This window comes from Aquarana catesbeiana, linkage group LG02 (assembly GCF_042186555.1).
Source record: "Aquarana catesbeiana isolate 2022-GZ linkage group LG02, ASM4218655v1, whole genome shotgun sequence".
Lineage (NCBI taxonomy): Eukaryota > Metazoa > Chordata > Amphibia > Anura > Ranidae > Aquarana > Aquarana catesbeiana.
This window is the reverse complement of record NC_133325.1, coordinates 518093130-518112855: the sequence shown is the minus strand read 5'-3', so window position 1 is coordinate 518112855 and position 19726 is coordinate 518093130. Positions and strand designations below refer to the sequence as shown.

General features: G+C 43.2%; 1 protein-coding gene across 2 annotated transcripts in view; it reads right to left on the bottom strand.

Moving 5' to 3' along the window:
• The window catches only part of ELK4 (ETS transcription factor ELK4), a 119024-nt gene extending 101175 nt beyond the window's left edge, over nt 1-17849 (bottom strand). For both annotated transcript variants that reach the window (XM_073615795.1, XM_073615796.1), the window contains exon 1: nt 17698-17849. The gene's annotated coding sequence lies outside the window, so the exon portion shown is untranslated. The remainder of the gene's footprint in view (nt 1-17697) is intronic.
• Between the last annotated feature and the right edge of the window lie 1877 nt (nt 17850-19726).

The window sequence follows — 19726 nt, the reverse complement described above, 5'->3', positions numbered from 1 at the left end:
GATGGCTGGACCTTCTAAACTCCTTAACTTTTTCTATGTAGGATAATAAACAACGTCCGACGTCCAGACAGTGAAAAGAAATTTCCTTTTCATTTTTGGGATTGTTGCAAAAGGAAGGCAGCACTACTTCCTGAGTTCTGTGAAACGTAGATGCTACCTTAGGGTGGTACAGGGGGTCCTGCCTAAGTATCACCCTGTCCTCTAATAAACAAAAAAATGGCTCTTTAAATCGAGAAGGCCTGTATCGCGCCTACTCTCCTGGCAGTTGTGATGGCTAGTAGAAAAGCCAACTTAAAAAGGTGAGGATCCTAAGGGGGATCTGATCTATTGGTTCAAAGGGAGCCTTTGTTAAACTTTCCAACACCAAGGTAAGGTCCTAAGGTGGAAACCTAGACATCTGGACAGGGGACAACCTCTCTCTGACCAAAAGGAATCTCTTGATCAGGGGGTCCAATGCCAAGCGTCTTTCCAAAAAACAGGACAGGGCAGCGACCTGTACCTTAAGTGTCTTGGTTGCTAATCCCTGATCTGCTTCCATCCTGGAGAAATTCCAGAATGGCGGGGATCTCTTGTTGGGAAGTTCCTCTCGCTTGACAGCAGCGAGAGAAAATCCCCCAGGTCTTAGCGTAAATATACCTTGTGACCGGCTTCCTCCTAAGAAGTAGAGTATCCACTACTCTGTCCAACAGGCCCTTCTCCCGCAGGTTCCGCCTTTCAAGAACCAGGCCGTCAGCTTGAAGAAGCTGGGGTCTGGATGGCAGACTGGACCCTGAAGGAGAAGGTCGCGCCGAACAGGAAGGTGAAGAGGCGGGGCTATGGACCAATCCTGTAGGGTTGGAAACCAAGCTCTCTTGGGCCACCAAGGGGCTATCAGAATTAGGTTGCCCTCCGAGAGAAACAACTTTTGAAGAACCCTCGGGATAAGCCACAGGAGGGGATGGAGGCATAAGCCAACCTGAACTTCCAAACCTGGGCCAATGCATCATTCCCCTCCGAGCCCACTTCCCGGGCAAAGGAAAAGAATCTCTTTACCCTTCTGCGTGCAAAGAGATCTATTTCTGGAACGCCGTATTGCTGACATACCAGGGAGAAAACCTCTGAATTCAGCTCCCATTCTCCCTGCAGAATTGGCTTGGCTGGCAACTGAGATAATCTGCCTCTATATTCAGAGTTCCCTTTATGTGAACTGCGGAAATAGAGAGAACCCTGTGCTCCGCCCAAACCCAGGATCTCTAGTGACAAGGCCAGGAGAGACGTGGATCTGGTGCCCCCCTGATGATTCAGGAAAGCCACTGCTGTGACGTTGTCTGAAAAGATATGAACTTCCTGGTTCTTGATTCTCCCTTTGAACGCTTTTAACGCTTCTCCGATGGCCAAAAGCTCTCGAAAGTTGGAGGAGGACTTTCTCTGCCTCGAGTCCCAGGACCCCTGGGCTTTTAGATCTTCTAGGTGTGCCCCCCACCCCCAGGAACATGCATCTGTAGTTATTCTGAGAGGCTGAAGCTGACTCCAAAGGAGGCCCCCCCGAAGCCTCTGAGGAAGAAGCCACCAGTGAAGAGATCTTTTCACTTTGACCGGAATGACAACCTTTAGGTCCAGAGAGCTCCTTTTCCTGTCCCAAGAGGATAGGAGGAAGTGCTGGAGGGTCCTGGAATGTAGCTGTGCCCAAGGAACTTCAGGGATAGATGCAGTCATCAGGCCCAGAACCATCATAATACCTCTGTGTGAGATCGTCCTTGCCTCTAGCAGAGATGTGGCTGCTGAAATAAGGGCCTCTACCTTGCTCTGAGGAAGAATTAACCTTTGTTCCGAGGAATCCACCAAGAATCCTAGGTACATTTTCGTTTTGGTCGGAACCAGTGAGGATTTCTCCTTGCTGATGATCCATCCCAGAGATTCTAAGGTCTCCATCACCTTGGTAAGATCCAGAAGCAGCTGGTCCCAATTCTGATTGTAAATCAGAATGTCGTCTAAATAGGGGATCAATGTTATTTCCTGGAGATGTAGGAAGGCCACTACTTCTGCCAGCACCTTCATGAAGACCCTTGGACTGGATGCCAGTCCAAATGGGAGGGCCGCAAACTGCCAGTGCTGAATTCCCTGTGGGGAGGCAATTGCGAATCTCAGGAAGATCTGATGACCCTGAAATATAGGGACGTGGAGGTAAGCGTCCTTTAAATCTAAGGTTACCATGAACACGTCCTTGAGGAGGTGTCTTCTGAGGGAGTACACACTCTCCATGCGGAACTTCTTGTACCGCAGGAAGACATTGAGGTTCCTTAAATTTATTAAAAGACGATATTTTCCTGAGGGCTTGGGCACCACAAATATGTGGGAGTAAAACCCCCGACCCTGTTGGTCCTCTGGGACTGGCACTATGACCTCCTGACTGGCCAGCTCTTCTATGTTCCGTAGGATTCCTCCTGCCTTGCAGGGATCCTTGGGAAGGTGGGTCAAAAGAAACTTGGGGGGGAGGAGGGGAGAGAAACTCTAACTTGTAACCCTCTCTTAGGATCTGAAGAATGTGGGGGCTCTGTGTGACCCTTTCCCACTGAGGGATAAAGTGGGAAAGCCTTCCCCCTACTGGCAAGTCATTTGGTGGTCTTGTCGCCCGACTTCTGGCCGGAAAAGAGAATGCCTGATTTCTGCTTTTCCTTTCCAGCTCCCCAACGCCTTTCAGGGGAGACCTTTTTCTCTGAGAAGCGGTTCTTTGCTTGAGGGCCACGAAAAAACCTCTTCCTGCCCCTTCTCGGTTTAACGGGGAATTTCTTCCCTTGTTCAGTAGACCTAGCCAGAGCTTGATCTAAACCAGTACCAAAAAGGAGTGAACCCTCAAAGGGGAGGCCACAAACCCGGGTCTTGGATGAACTATCCCCATCCCAGGTTTTAACCCAGAGGGCTCACCTGGCTGAGTTCAGTAAGGCACCAGATTTAGCAGTAGCACGCACTGTCTCAACCGCAGCATCCGCTAGGTATGCAACTACACTTCCTATGACCTCCAATGAATCCAAGACCTCCTTAGATTTGGAGGTTCGGGACACATGGTCCATCAAATTACATACCCACATGTCAGCATTTCTTGCAATGCAAGCCGAGGCCAACGCGGGGCTCATAGCCGCAGCGTTAGCCTCCCAGGCACTGCGTAAATTGGTTTCTGCCTTCCGATCCATATTGCCCGTGTCTTCAAAGGAGAGATCGGACTGTTTAGACACTTGAGCTAAGGAGGCTTCTAATCTAGGGGTCTTAAAAAACCTCTCATTTTCTACCATAAAGGGGCATCTACGTTTCCATGTTTTGCATTTCAGGAGCCTCTTCTCCGGTTCCTTCCACTCCCTTAAGATAACATCTTTAAGGGCGGAATGTACAGGAAGAACCCTGGCTTGTGGCTTGATTAAGCCCCTATACATCTTATCCTGGGCAGAGACCTGCTCAGTGGGCTCCTGAATCTCTTCTGAAGCATAAATGGCCCTCAGGAGGCCCTCCATGTCGTCGGCTGAAAAGATATGCCTACTAGACCTGAAGTCCTCCCCCTCCTCCTCCTCCTGGCTGTCCACTCGCCTGACACATTTAGACCCCTTAGAGGTAGCGGAGCCCTCCTGGGAGAAGGCGTCTTTACTGGTATGGGCCTCTGACTCCCTAGACTTAAGGGAGGATTGAAAAGCCTTTAGAGTGGACAGCATCTCCGTTTGAACTGTGAGAAAGTCCTTCATAATCTGAGATGTCTCCTTCCCTGTTAGCTTCTGTATACATTTAAAACAGAAAGGCTTAGGATGATTTGGGGGTAACCTGTCATTACAGTTCCCGCATCTCTTAGAGCGGGTAGATTTTACGGGACGGCTGGCAACCTCACGGGCAGTGGCATCGTCCCCTGAAATAAAATAATACAGGAATTAATATAGCACTGTAACACCCAGAGGAGAAGAGTTGGGGTACCCTCCCCCATCTAAACCTCTGGCGGCTAGTCAGACTCACCCCCTGTGGTCTCCTCAATGGCCGTGGACCCTGCAGGTCTCTCCTCATGTTCCATGCTGCACAAATAGCCTGGTCTGTAGGAGAAATGGGCGCCTGCTCCAGCTGGATTTATATCTCCTTTGGAGATGAGTGAGGCTGTGGCTTCCTCCCCTCCACCGCGCTAACGCCGCTGCCATTTTGCCGTAGACCGGAAATGCCGCGGGCCACGCTGAGCTCACTTCCTGTCCAGTGGAGGAAGTAATGTATTACAACACACTCCTCCACAGTCTTTAACAAGATGGCGCCGAGCGCCCACAGGACGCTGAGCAGTGCAGGCACACTCTCTCAGCTTACCCCCTTCACAGCTAAAGGGAAAAAAACGGGCGGGGGGGGGGCAGACGCCGACCAGAGCATCAATACAGCTCCCCCCTATCCCACTGCTGATCGAAGAAACCCATCCTGACCAGCACCTCTGCACCTGAAAAGGTATGGCAAGCAACTCACCGCCCTATGGGAGGAGAACCAGGCTCCTTTTCTGCACGGCCACTGGACAGGTAAGGAGAGGAGGCAGGAAAATAGGCCCCTGAAGTTCTGGGTACACCACTGTACCCAGGGACCTTCAGCGCTCAGGGGGGGGTTCTTCAGTTTGCACTGCCCCCCTGAGGAAAAGATAGGGGAACCCCACCTAGGAAGGATAATGTATCCTGCCAGACCCAGAGGCTTCCCAGGCATTTGGTCCGGCTCCCAGGGGGAGACCACCAGCCCCAGGCTTCGGGTCTTATAGATAAAATAACAAATGGTTTCGCTGTGGGGAAACACAATCAAAAAACTGAGGAGCACGGGGAGGGGAGGGGGCTTTTAACCTCTTTGATTGATTGTGTTTCCTGTCAGGTGGACCAGTCATCTCTCAGGGTGCCGTCCTGGAAGACGACCTGAGAAAATAAAGCATTAAAAAATCCAAATCGCAGCAAAATTGTGTGTGCAAAAACGCACAGATAAAAGCACTGCAGAAATGGATCAAAAGCAAACTGCATAGGTGTGAATCGAGCCTTATGCTGTCCATACACCTATTGATTTACGGACGAGGATATTCATACAAAAAATATTTGTACATTCGCTGAATGAATAAATGCTCTTTGAAAATTTCACCTGCTTTTAACATTCAGTTTTAAAATACCGTATTTATCGGCGTATAAGACGCACTTTTTTCCCCTTAAAATCAGGTGAAAATCATGGGTGCGTGTTATACGCCGATCCCCCGCCGATTGTGAGCCTTTTCGCGGCTCTCGGCGGCGCCATTTTTAAAGGCAGCACTGCAAACACAGGGGCAAGGCTGCAGATTGAAACCCACAAGGCTGCAATGATACTACAGATGGACACTCACAAGGCTACACTAACACTGAAAGGCTGCAATGATGGACACTGACAATGCTATACTAACACTGAAAGGCTGCAATGATGGACAAGGCTACAGATGGACACTGACAATGCTACACTGACAAGGCTGCAATAATGGACAAGGCTACAGATGGACACTGACAAGGCTGCATTGATGGGCATTTAAATGTAAGTTTTTTTCCTTAAACTTCCCTCCTAAACTTGGGGTGCGTGTTATACGCCGGCGCGTGTTATACACCAATAAATACGGTAAATATAAATTCTGAACAAAAACCACAGTACAGAGAATGAGCTCAGGTAAGTATTAGGGGGGCTGACACACAGAAGGCTTTTTATCTTAATGCATAGAATGCATTAAGATAAAAAAAAAAAAAAAAAAAAACCTGACTTTACAACCCCTTTAAAGCCCACAAGCCTGAGCAAAGGAGAGCACTGGAGTGACAAGTATGGCAGGTATTACACAATGATTTCTCGTACCCCTAGATTTAAAGCAGAACTAAAGGCCAAACTTTGTGTTCCATTTTGGAAAATGTTCTGCCAGTTTTTTGTCTTTTTTTTCCCATTTGGCCAACTGGGGAGGTTTTACTTCACTTCCTATCCAATATCCAAAACAGAAAGTGGGAGGAAATCCCTGGTTGTCATCCAAGTCACTAGCATACCCATTGGAAGATTTTCCATCTATTACTGTTCTGGGGTCAACACAAAATTAGGAATTTTAATTTACTTTCACTTTCAGTGATAACAAACGAGACAAATGGGGGGGGGGGGGGGGGGGGGGGGGGTGGATGAAGACATTTTAAAAAGACTCATTGTGTCTCTTAGAAAATACATATTTTGGGGTGTTTTCTTTCCAAAATGTGGTAGTTTTGTAGGCGTTTCCACTGTTCTGGTGCTCCAGGGCCTCCAGAAATTATAGGTAGTCAGGAAATTAGATGCATAATTGATACCCGTAGAAAACCTACCTTCGACTGTCCATTTTCCAAAAAGGGGTCATTTGGGGGGTAATTGCACTATTCTGGCATTTTAGGGCTTCAAGAAATGAGATGGGCAGTCAGTACATCAGGATTGACCAATTTTCAAATATACAGGTGCATCTCATAAAATTAGAATATCATCAAAATGTTCATTTCTGTAATTAAATTCAAAAAAGTGAAACTCATATTTTATATAAATGCGTTACACACAGGAGTGATATATTTCAAGCATTTCTTGCTTTTATTTTGACGATTTCGGCTTATAGCTAGTGAAAACCCAAAATTCAGCATCTCAGAAAATTAGATTATTACATAAGACAAATAAAAAAAAAAAAAAAAAAAAAAAAAAAAAGGAAGAGAAGGAGGATTTTTAATATAGAAAGGTTTTTTTTTTACTGAGAAGTAGGTCTATGTACAGTATAGTATGCACTCAATATTTGGTTGGGGCTCCTTTTGCATGAATTACTGCAGCAATGCGGCATGGCATGGAGGCGATCAGCCTGTGGCCCTGCTAAGGTGTTATGGATGCCCAGGTTGCTTTGATAGCGGCTTTCAGCTCATCTTAATTATTGGGTCTGGTGTCTCTCATCTTCCTCTTGACAATACCCCACAGATTCTCTATGGGGTTTAGGTCAGGAGAGTTTGCTGGCCAATCAGGCATAGTGATACCATGATCATTAAACCAGGTATTGGTGTTATTGGCAGTGTGGGCAGGTGTCAAGTCCTGCTGTAAAATAAAAATCTGCATTTCCATAAAGGGAGTGATGTGAAGGGGACAGGCAGCTGCACACAAAATGAGGTGCTGCACAGAAAACGTGTAGGGGTACCATTGACTCTTAAACGCACTGAAATACAAGGTGCAATTTCCCGCACATGGAAATTGCATGGTACAAACGCACCATGCAGTTTCCATGCGGCTGCATTTTTTAAAAAGGTGCCAGGACTTTTTCCCCAGCAGAAAACGCAGGCACAGCAGCCCATTCAAATGAATGGACTGTCGTGCCTGCACACCTGGGCTGTGATGTAAAGAATCTGAGTCATCGCACAAAACTGCGATTTGGACCTCGGCTGGAAGAAAATTTTACTAATCGGACCTCAATGAATTTTAATTCAATATCCCTGCTGTACATGTGTTTTTTGTTTTATTGGTCTTATGTAGTAGTCTCATTTTCTGAGATACTGAATTTTTGATTTCCACTAGCTGTGCGCCATAATCATCAAAATTAGAAGAAATGCTTTAATACTCTGGTTGTGACGAAATATGAGTTTCACTTTTTTAATTTCACTTTTTTTAATTTTCACTTTTTTAATTACTGAAACAAAGTAACTTTTAGATGGTATTCTAATTTTATGAGATGCACCTGTATATACACACACACACACACACACACACACACACACACCATTGTTTGTAGTCTCTACCTTTCACACAGGCTAAATATGCACTGATTTGGATTATTCTTACCAAAGAAATATACCAGAATACATTTTGGCCTAAATTTATGAAGAAAGATTATTTGCAAAGTTTTATAACAAAAACTAAGATTTTTTTTCCTTCAAAATTTTCAGTCTTTCGCTTTATATAGTAAAAAGTAAAAACTCAGTGGTGATTAAAAGGGAAAGTACAGCAAAAGCTCAAGCTGGTGACTGACAGTCACCAGCTCTCTGCTCACGGAGCACTGAGAACAGAGCGATCAGTGGTTTTTGATCCCTCCGTTACAAGTCTTGGAGCCAGCAGGGGACCGATGCTGCATCCACCTAGGTAAGTACTATAAAAAAAAAAAAAAAAAAAAAAAACCCTCTTAACCACTTAAATACCAGGCATCCCCCCCCCCCCCACCCCCCGGTGCCTTCCTGCTCAGGACAATTTTCAGCTTTCAGCGCTGTCGCACTTTGAATGACAATTGCGTGGTCATGGAACACTGTACCCAAACTAAATTGTTATCATCTTGTTCACACAACTAGAGCTTTCTTTTGGTGGTATTTAATCACCACTGGGTTTTTCATTTTTTGATAAATGAAAAAAAAAAAAAAGAAAAAAGACAAAAAAAAGCCATTTTTGGTCATTTTTAAAAAAAAATGAAGACTTTTAATTTTTTTTTTTAACATAATGTCACCAGAGCAGTACAGTGTCATCAAATAACTGGTGTGGTGGTGATCAGGGACACTGAGAATGGTGACAGTATGGGAAAAAAAAAAAACCCCGTTCAATTTTTTTCTTTTAAAACTTTGGCCAGAGGAATATAATGTTACTATAGTGACATTGTACTTACTCTGGGGAAGTGATCCGTTTTTTTATTTTTGTTTTTTTTTTACATATTACGTTTGCTTATAGCAATGGATTTTATTGCTATATGCAAGCATATTACTGAATAAAATTCATTCAGTTTGTTTTGTTGTGCTTCGCCACAGCTGATCACATGGCACAGATGGGCTGTGATTGGCCCAGTCTGTACCACGTGATCACATCATATGAAGTCCACCCGGATCGACAATAGGCCATTTGGCCATAGGCCGGACGGCAAGGGGTTAAATACCACCAAAAGATAGCTCTATCTGTCTAAAGAAAAATGATAAAAACTTAGTTTTGGTACAGAGTTACATGACTAAGTAATTGTCAAAGTGTGATAGCACTGAAATCTGAAATCTGAAAAATGGCTTGGGCAGTAAGGAGGGGTATTAACCACTTGCCGACCGCCTAACGCAGATATACTGCGGCAGAATGGCACGTTAACTGTTATGGGCGACGCTGGTTAGTTAGTTTATTTTTTACAGTGTCAGGGCACCCGCCGTTTATTACCGAATAAAGGTTTGGCCCCCTGATTGGCCGGCGGTGATATGCGTCGCCCCAGGCAGCGTCAGGTTAGCGCCAGTAGCGCTAACACCCACGCACGCAGCATACGCCTCCCTTAGTGGTATAGTATCTGAACGGATCAATATCTGATCCGATCAGATCTATACTAGCGTCCCCAGCAGTTTAGGGTTCCCAAAAAACGCAGTGTTAGCGGGATCAGCCCAGATACCTGCTAGCACCTGCGTTTTGCCCCTCCGCCCGGCCCAGCCCACCCAAGTGCAATATCGATTGATCACTGTCCCTTACAAAACACTAAACGCATAACTGCAGCGTTCGCAGAGTCAGGCCTGATCCCTGCGATCGCTAACAGTTTTTTTTGGTAGCGTTTTGGTGAACTGGCAAGCACCAGCGGCCTAGTACACCCCGGTCGTAGTCAAACCAGCACTGCAGTAACACTTGGTGACATGGCGAGTCCCATAAGTGCAGTTCAAGCTAGTAAGGTGGCAAGCACAAGTAGTGTCCCGCTGCCACCAAGAAGAAGACAAACAGGCCTGTCGTACCCATAGTGCCCTTCCTGCTGCATTCGCCAATCCTAATTGGGAACCCACCACTTCTGCAGCACCCGTACTTCCTCCATTCACATCCCCAACCAAATGCAGTCGGCTGCATGAGAGGCATTTTCTTTATGTCCTCCCGAGTACCCCTACCCAACGAACCCGCTATTATTGTCCCGCCTGTCCTGACAATCCTGGTCTTTGCATTGGTGAATGTTTTGAATGCTACCATTCACTAGTTGAGTATTAGCGTAGGGTACAGCATTGCACAGACTAGGCGCACTTTCACAGGGTCTCCCAAGATGCCATTGCATTTTGAGAGACCCGAACCTGGAACCGGTTACAGTTATAAAAGTTACAATTACAAAAAAAAAAAAAGTGTAAACACACCACAAAAAAATATATAAAATAAAAAAAAAAATAGTTGTCGTTTTATTGTTCTCTCTCTCTCTTTCTCTCTCTATTCTTCTGCTCTTTTTTACTGTATTCTATTCTGCAATTTTTTATTGTTATTAGGTTTGCTTTTCAGGTATGCAATTTTTTATACTTTACCGTTTACTGTGCTTTATTGTTAACCATTTTTTTGTCTTCAGGTACGCCATTCATGACTTTGAGTGGTTATACCAGAATGATGCCTGCAGGTTTAGGTATAATCTTGGTATCATTCTTTTCAGCCAGCGGTCGGCTTTCATGTAAAAGCAATCCTAGCGGCTAATTAGCCTCTAGACTGCTTTTACAAGCAGTGGGAGGGAATGCCCCCCCCCCCCCACCGTCTTCCGTGTTTTTCTCTGGCTCTCCTGTCTCAACAGGGAACCTGAGAATGCAGCCGGTGATTCAGCCAGCTGACCATAGAGCTGATCAGAGACCAGAGTGGCTCCAAACATCTCTCTGGCCTAAGAAACCGGAAGCTACAAGCATTTTATAACTTAGATTTCGCCGGATGTAAACGCCATTGGGAAATTGAGAAAGCATTTTATCACACCGATCTTGGTGTGGTCAGATGCTTTGAGGGCAGAGGAGAGATCTAGGGTCTAATAGACCCCAATTTTTTCAAAAAAAAAAAAAAAAGAGTACCTGTCACTACCTATTGCTATCATAGGGGATATTTACATTCCCTGAGATAATAAAAATGATTAAAAAAAATATATATTATTATTATTAATATGAAAGGAACAGTTTAAAAATAAGATAATAAAAAAAAAAAAAAAAAAAAAAAAAAAAAAAGCACCCCTATCCCTCCCTGCTCTCGCGCTAAGGCGAACGCAAGCGTCGGTCTGGCGTCAAATGTAAACAGCAATTGCACCATGCATGTGAGGTATCACCGCGAAGGTCAGATCGAGGGCAGTAATTTTAGCAGTAGACCTCCTCTGTAAATCTAAAGTGGTAACCTGTAAAGGCTTTTAAAAATGTATTAATTTTGTTGCCACTGCACGTTTGTGCGCAATTTTAAAGCATGTCATGTTTGGTATCATGTACTCGGCCTAAGATCATCTTTTTTATTTCATCAAACATTTGGGCAATATAGTGTGTTTTAGTGCATTAAAATTTTTAAAAAGTGTGTTTTTTTTCCCCAAAAAATGCGTTTGAAAAATCGCTGCGCAAATACTGTGTGAAAAATAAAAATGAAACACCCACCATTTTAATCTGTAGGGCATTTGCTTTAAAAAATATATAAATGTTTGGGGGGTTTAAAGTAATTTTCTTGCAAAAAAAAAAAAATGTTTTCATGTAAACAAAAAAAGTGTCAGAAAGGGCTTTGTCTTCAAGTGGTTAGAAGAGTGAGTGATGTGTGACATAAGCTTCTAAATGTTGTGCATAAAATGCCAGGACAGTTCAAACACCCCCCCCCAAATGACCCCATTTTGGAAAGTAGACAAAACTGTGTCCGCGAAACTAGTCGAGGAATATGATATCTGAGATTCTGTGCTGTATTGTATACTATTGAATCCATTGGTGATATGCCTGTACTTTTATTAAGTGTTTTTGTATTATCATGTTCTGTCCATTGCATCAATAAATGAATTATAATTGTATTACTGTCGTCACTTGCTCTTATGGTTACCCTTAATTACTGTACTGTAATAGTCCAATATGCTCCATTTTTTGGTCGCCTGACTGGGGATCAGGCTTCCAACCCCCTTTTGATATTGATTTCTGGATGATGGTACATATGCACTTCTGCTACTTTTATATTTTACTGTAGAGAGGCCACTTCTCTGAAAGTAGACACCCCAAGCTATTTGCTGAGAGGCATGTTGAGTCCATGGAATATTTTATATTGTGACACAAGTTGCGGGAAAGAGACAAATTTTTTTTTTTTTTTGCACAAAGTTGTCACTAAATGATATATTGCTCAAACATGCCATGGGAATATGCGAAATTACACCACAAAATACATTTTGTTGCTTCTCCTGAGTACGGGGATACCACATGTGTGAGACTCTTTGGGAGCCTAGCCTTGTACGGGACCCCGAAAACCAAGCACCGCCTTCAGGCTTTCTAAGGGCGTAAATTTTTGATTTCACTCTTCACTGCCTATCACAGTTTCGGAGGCCATGGAATGCTCAGGTGGCACAAACCCCCCCAAATGACCCCATTTTGGAAAATAGACACCCCAAGCTATTTGCTGAGAGGTATAGTGAGTATTTTGCAGACCTCGCTTTTTGTCACAAAGTTTTGAAAAAAGAAAAAAAAAAAATTTTTCTTGTCTTTCTTCATTTTCAAAAACAAATGAGAGCTGCAAAATACTCACCATGCCTCTCAGCAAATAGCTTTGGGCGTCTACTTTCCAAAATGGGGTCATTTGGGGGGGGGGGGGGGGGTGTTGTGCCACCTGGGCATTCCATGGCCTCCGAAACTGTGATAGGCAGTGAAGAGTGAAATAAAAAATTTACACCCTTAGAAATCCTGAAGGCGGTGATTGGTTTTCGGGGCCCCGTACGCGGCTAGGCTCCCAAAAAGTCCCACACATGTGGTATCCCCATACTCAGGAGAAGCAGCTAAATGTATTTTGGGGTGCAATTCCACATATGCCCATGGCCTGTGTGAGCAATATATCATTTAGTGACAACTTTGTGCAAGAAAAAAAAAAAATTGTCACTTTCCCGCAACTTGTGTCGAAATGTAAAATATTCCATGGACTCAACATGCCTCTCAGCAAATAGCTTGGGGTGTCTACTTTCCAAAATGGGGTAATTTGGGGGGGGGGGGGGGTTGTGCCATCTGGGCATTTTATGGCCTTCAAAACTGCAATAGGTAGTGAGGAGTAAAATCAAAAATTTACGCCCTTAGAAATCCTGAAGGCGGTGATTGGTTTTTGGGGCCCCGTACGCGGCTAGGCTCCCAAAAAGTCCCACACATGTGGTATCCCCGTACTCAGGAGAAGCAGCTGAATGTATTTTGGGGTGCAATTCCACATAGGCCCATGGCCTGTGTGAGCAATATATCATTTAGTGACAACTTTTTTGTAATTTTTTTTTTTTTGTCATTATTCAATCACTTGGGACACAAAAAAATAATATTCAATGGGCTCAACATGCCTCTCAGCAATTTCCTTGGGGTGTCTACTTTCCAAAATGGGGTCATTTGGGGGGGGGGGTTGTACTGCCCTGCCATTTTAGCACCTCAAGAAATGACATAGGCAGTCATAAACTAAAAGCTGAGTAAATTCCAGAAAATGTACCCTAGTTTGTAGACGCTATAACTTTTGCGCAAACCAATAAATATACGCTTATGGACATTTTTTTTACCAAAGACATGTGGCCGAATACATTTTGGCCTAAATGTATGACTAAAATTGAGTTTATTGGATTTTTTTTATAACAAAAAGTAGAAAATATCATTTTTTTTCAAAATTTTCGGTCTTTTTCCGTTTATAGCGCAAAAAATAAAAACTGCAGAGGTGATCAAATACCATCAAAAGAAAGCTCTATTTGTGGGAAGAAAAGGACACAAATTTCGTTTGGGTACAGCATTACATGACCGCGCAATTAGCAGTTAAAGCGACGCAGTGCCAAATTGTAAAAAGTGCTCTGGTCAGGAAGGGGGTAAATCCTTCCGGGGCTGAAGTGGTTAAAATGATTAAAAGTACAACTAAGGGCAGAACCTTATTTTGTCAAGTTTAAAATATATATATATATATATATATATATATATATATATATATATATATATATATATATATATATATATATATATATATATATATATATATATATATTTTTTTTTTTTTTTTTTTTTTTTTTTTTTTTCTATCTAAGGTACATTACTAATTTAGTTTATTTATATGAAATGGAGCTTAGTTATGTAGCATGAGGCTGTATATTCTGCAATTATTACATTTTTGGTAAACTTTCAATGAATCCAAGCTCTGCAAGCAGAGATAACTGCACTGCATTGATGCATTCACACAATCTCACAGTAACCATGAGATAAACCAAAGCCTAGGAATATTACTTTATCCCATTGTTTTGCAAATCTCTGTACACCACAAACTGTATGATTGAATCGGTTCTGACATTGCTGGTTTACTAACCTGACAGCTTATTATTCTAAATAGGAAATCTTAATTTTGTTTACAAATATTAAAGATTCTAATTACCAGCAGGAATAAGTCCTTATATTTAAAGAGCACCTGTCATTTTAGATCCATCATGGCAGTGCCTGTTAGTGGGCGTCCACTCACCTTGCGTCACTGCCGCATCACCAGCCGTTCCATTAAAGTGATCAGGAGGAGGAATCGATGCGGGACAGAAATGACAGTTGCTCTTTAAAAATTATGATTTAAAATCGAGTTGATTTAAATCAAGCCTTTTTACCAGTGATTTAAATTAAATTCACCCTGCTAGAAAGCATATATAGCAGTGTGTAGAGGATTTATCTGGAATGTCTAGTGTTAACATGTGGTCACACCCCTTTAGCACCTGATGAATTATATAAATGCACAAGCTATTTAAAAAGATAAATGTTTAAGGGGGTACCACATCCATATATAGGTTGTTTTAAAAGATTAGGACATTTTGAGTGGACTTTACCGGTACCCGAAAAAGGAACAGCATTACGAAAGATTACAAAATCCTTTTATTACACATACGTTACCAAAAAAATGTATTCTAAAAATTATTAGCACAAGATAAAAACAAGAAAATTAAAGCTCTCATTGATACAACCACATAGTATATATCATATTGGATCCCTGTTACTACTGAGTCAAAGAGGTTGACTTTTTCGCTTTATGCTTCCTCTGGACCTTATTTCCTTGACTGTAAAAACTGATCCTGTATAAGAAAAAAAGAGGAGGGAAAAATCATATTTCAATTGAAAGAAAAATGCAGCATAGCACTTGAATAGTATAATCCCCATATATTATGGAGATCGATGTACTGAGAGTGCCACTCACAAATCAAAGAGAGCCCTCATATGTGTAACATGCCAGGTGCTATCCAAAAGCAGTTTGATCCAGAGATTATACTGCTGACCTATCAGCCAATAGAGGTGTGTCGAGTTATTTTGAGGGGACAGCAAATTGACACTGTTATACAAGCTGTACACTCACTACTTTACATTGTAGCAAAAGTGTCATTTCTTCAGTGTTGTCACATGAAAAGATAGAATAAAATATTTACAAAAATGTGAAGGGTGTACTCACTTTTGTGTGGTACTGTATGAGGGCTCTCTTTGATTTGTGAGTGGCACTCTCAGTACATTGATCTCCATAATATATGGGGATTATACTACTTAAGTGCTATGCTGCATTTCTCATTCAATTGAATATGATGTTTCCCTCCTCTCTTTTCTTATACAGGATCCTTTTTTTTTTTTTTTGCAGTCAAGGAAATAAGGTCCTGAGGAAGCATAAAGCGAAACGTCGACCTCTGACTCAGTAGTAACAGGGAACCAATATGATAAATACTATGTGGTTGTATTAATGAGAGCTTTAATTTTCTTGTTTTTATCTTGTGCTAATAAATTTTAGATTTTTTGTAACGTATGTGTAATAAAAGGATTTTGTAAAATTTCGTAATGCTGTTCCTTTTCTGGTACCGGTAAAGACCACTCAAAATGTCCTAATCTTTTAATACATGTACAAGCTATTGAGATTTGAGCGTAGGTATATCTTATTTCTACCACATCACAAAGATCAACTAACTGTATCAAACCCAATGTATTGTAATGTTCACCTCTGTATGAGTAGTCAGAGAATATAGCTTAGTGTAGCATTGCCGATAGTAGCTCCCATTCCTATAAGCCAAACAAGCCTAGCCTACTGGTACGTGGCTGCTCCCAGGAATACCTTGTTTACTGGCCAGTAGGTATAGGAGGCTGCACAAACGGTGAACAAAAAACGATCCTGTGGTTCCAGGAGTGCAGTTGTCTGCAGGGGATGGCTAGGACTGGGGTCTCAGGAATGCAGTCAGCAGGATGTGCAAATGGGTCAGTACAGACAGCAGACAGAGGCAACCATGCACTGGTGTAGCAGTGACCAGGAATGCGGTTGCTGGCTGCACTGGCTCTGCTGACACTGTACTGATATGGTAGAGATCAAGGACACTGTTGGTGGCTGCACTGGCTCTGGTAACAGTGGCACTGGTGTGGCGATAATCAGGAACATTGTTGCTGGCGACACTGATGGTAATTGGGGACGTTGTGACTGGCTGGTCACACTGTCTTCGTTTGGGGCCTTGCACCTGCACCCTCATGAATGTCACATTGGGAGCAGCTGCTGCATCCCAATAGATATCAATGGGACTGTCAGCAGAGGGTAGGGTGGAACATAGTAAACATGGATTTTACACAGGGTATGCAATAATATTCCCTGGGTGAATGAGACCTTCTGGTGACAGAGGGATTGGTGTGGTGGTGATTGGGGACACTGTGACTGGCTGTATATTACCTCTCATTCACATGACCGCTTGCAATCAATGTGTCCCCCCAGCAAAAGGCCGTGTTTATCAGCACGGGGATGCATAAGTGTTCCATGCATCCCCGTGCAAGCAGTCCCACTGATATTTATTGGGACACAGTTGCTGCTCCTAATCTGACATCAGTGCAGGTGCGTGTTTATGAACTCACACCGTATGTGTTCGGGCCTTATACCCACACAGATGTCAGATTGGAAGCAGTGGTTGTGTCCCAATTGACATCAATGGGAAAGCACTAACCATTGTGCATCCCCTGTATGGGTGAACGTGGCCCCCGCACAGCGTACGCATTGACGCGCCCCGTGTGAATGACTTATGGTGAAACTGGGACTGGTGTGGAGCTGCTCACGGACACTGACTGGCTGCACTGATGTAGCAAATGTGTTAGGGCACTACAACACGTCAAACACGACTCATTCAACTGGGTCTCGTGCAACCACCCAGAACTGAGCACAATACAGCAGACCAGGATTTGGGGGGTTAAAACAGGCAGTGGAGGAGGCAATACTATGTTTCCTCTCTGCCTGTCAAATGCCCCCTGAAAAGTAATCCAAACATCAAACACTCTTCAGAGAGCAAAGCAAAAGGTAAACAAGGCCTAAGATACACTGGAATTTGACTGGCATGGACAAAATCTGTAGCACCTAAGCATGGTAACCAACCAGCTTCTAGCTTTTATTTTCAAAGCTTTAACAAGCTGGAAGCTGATTGGTTACTATGCACAGCAGCTCCAGTTTTAGTAAACGCCTCCCCCCTCCCTTCCACTGCTAACAGGTGTCACCAGAACAGGAAGTAATAAGAAAGTTTCACAGCAGACACAAAAAGACAGCAATAAACCTGTGACAGAAGTTGTCAGACTGAGGTCAGTCTGACTGCAGCTGTCATCCACAAGTGAGACTTTCTCTCCCTGTAAGCTCAGATATTTATTGTACAGGAAATGAGGTGAAAGCACAGCATATAGTGAGGACAAGCAGTAATGAAGCCAAGAACCTCAGTAAACGAAACTTCCAATACAGCAAGATACTGGGTGGACTGCCAGCGAAACTTGTGCAGAGATCCCCGTCATCTTCGGAAGACGCCTCCATTATGTGCACAGAGCCACTTACCTGCCGCAATTCACTCTGCCACTCCGGCCATCCGATCGTCTTACAGATGGCCCTTTCTGACAGTTCGCTCTGGACCCCTCATAAACTGCTCCTGGGCAAAAACATTAAGCGCTTCTGACCCCGGAAGTGCCATGACCTGACAGAACACTTCCGCTTCCGGAGCAAAAAGCGATTCTCGCTTATAGCGTAATACGTGTAGGGTTGGAAGGGCTGAGTGGGCTGTGTAGTTCTCAAGTCGTTCTTTAGAGATCCTCGCCAGATTCAAGAAAAGCTCTAATATTGCTTTATGTACGAGAGAACATAGGAAGGACAAAGTATAAACCTGGACAGAGTGATAGCTCTGCCAATCAATGAGAGACTGTGTATCGAGAAGGACCTCTTTTCCCTGCCCCTAGTTAGGTGGGCAGAGACACTTGGGTGTTGTCTGGGGGGAAATATTCATTTTAAAGAAATTTGACCTTACTTGCTGATTAGGTTGCCTTTTGGGTTTGGTTCCAGCAGGGTTATGTGAACTTGAACCACTTGGAGACCAGGCATCTTCTAGCACTTTTTGTACACCTGTTTTGTTTTTTGTTGCTTAGAACCCCCAAACATTATATATTTTTAAAGCAGAGGCCCTAGAGAATAAATTGGTGGGTTTTGCAATATTTTTATGTCACAAAATGTTTGCGATGTGTTTTTACAAACAATTTTTGGGGAAAAAATACACTTTTTAATATCTTAATGCAAAAAAAAATACAATTTTTAGTAAAATATAAAAGATAATGTCACTCCGAGTAAATAGATACCAAGCATGTCACTCTTTAAAAATGCACATGTCCGCACAGCAACGACAAACAAAATTGTAAATTTTACTATCCATAGGTGACGCTTTAAGAGCCTCTACAGGTTACCACTTTATATCTACAGAGGAGGTCTAGTGCTAGAATTACTGCCCATGATCTGACGATACCTCACGTGTGGGGTGATCGCTGTTTGCGTGCACCCGGGACCAACACACGTGCTCGCCTTTGCGTGCTAGGATGGGGCACTGTGTGGGGTGATCGCTGTTTGCGTGCATCCAGGACCAACACACACGTTCGCCTTTGTGTGCTAGGATGGGGCACTTTAAATTTTATTTTTAATTATAATTTTTTTTTAAATATATATTTTTTTTTTTTTCACTTTAATTGCTGTCACAAAGAATGTAAACTCCCTTGTGACCGCAATAGGCATGTGATAAGTACTCTTTATGAAGGTATCTGGGGTCAATAAGACCCCAAATCCCTCCTTTGGACTTGAAAGCGTTCAAAATGCCAAGATCAGCGTTTTTTGAATACTTTCGATTTTCAAAAAATGGAGCCCTTGACGGCCAGGTAAACTGGAAGTAATATCATGTCATTTTTTTTTTCACTTTTGTTGTTGTCACAGGGAATATAAAACTCCCCTGTGATAGCAATAGGCAATGACAGGTACTCTTTATGGAGAGATCTCGGGTCTATTAGACCCCAGATCCATCCTCTGCCCTAAAAAGAATTTGATCACACCAATCATCAGTGTGATTAAATGCTTCTTATTTTTTAAAAATGGCGCCATTTACATCCTGGGAAACCAGTAGTTATGTATGCTCACATATGCCATTCCAGTCTCTGTATGCCTCTATGATGAGTCGGTGGAAGCACCAGCTGACCAATTGGGTGTCCCGTGTGACGTGACAGCACGAGAAAGCCACGGGAGGGGGGGATGTCACCTCCCACTGCTTGTAAAAGCAATCCAGTGCCTAGGTAGCCACTAAGATTGCTTTTACAACTGAGCCCACCATCATCTCTAAAAACAATACTGGGATGATGCCTGCAGCTGCAGGCATCATCTCAGTAAAACCACTACATTGCTGGTCATCAAGTGGTTAAAAATACCAATTTTCTGGACTACTAGGCAAGAGGATGTAAAAAAAATCGCATGGGGGTGGGCAGTGCCCTGGGGAACATGTACCAGTGTCCTAGCAACCAATGATGCTTTGGCCGCTGTGCACACAAGGAATGTAAACATC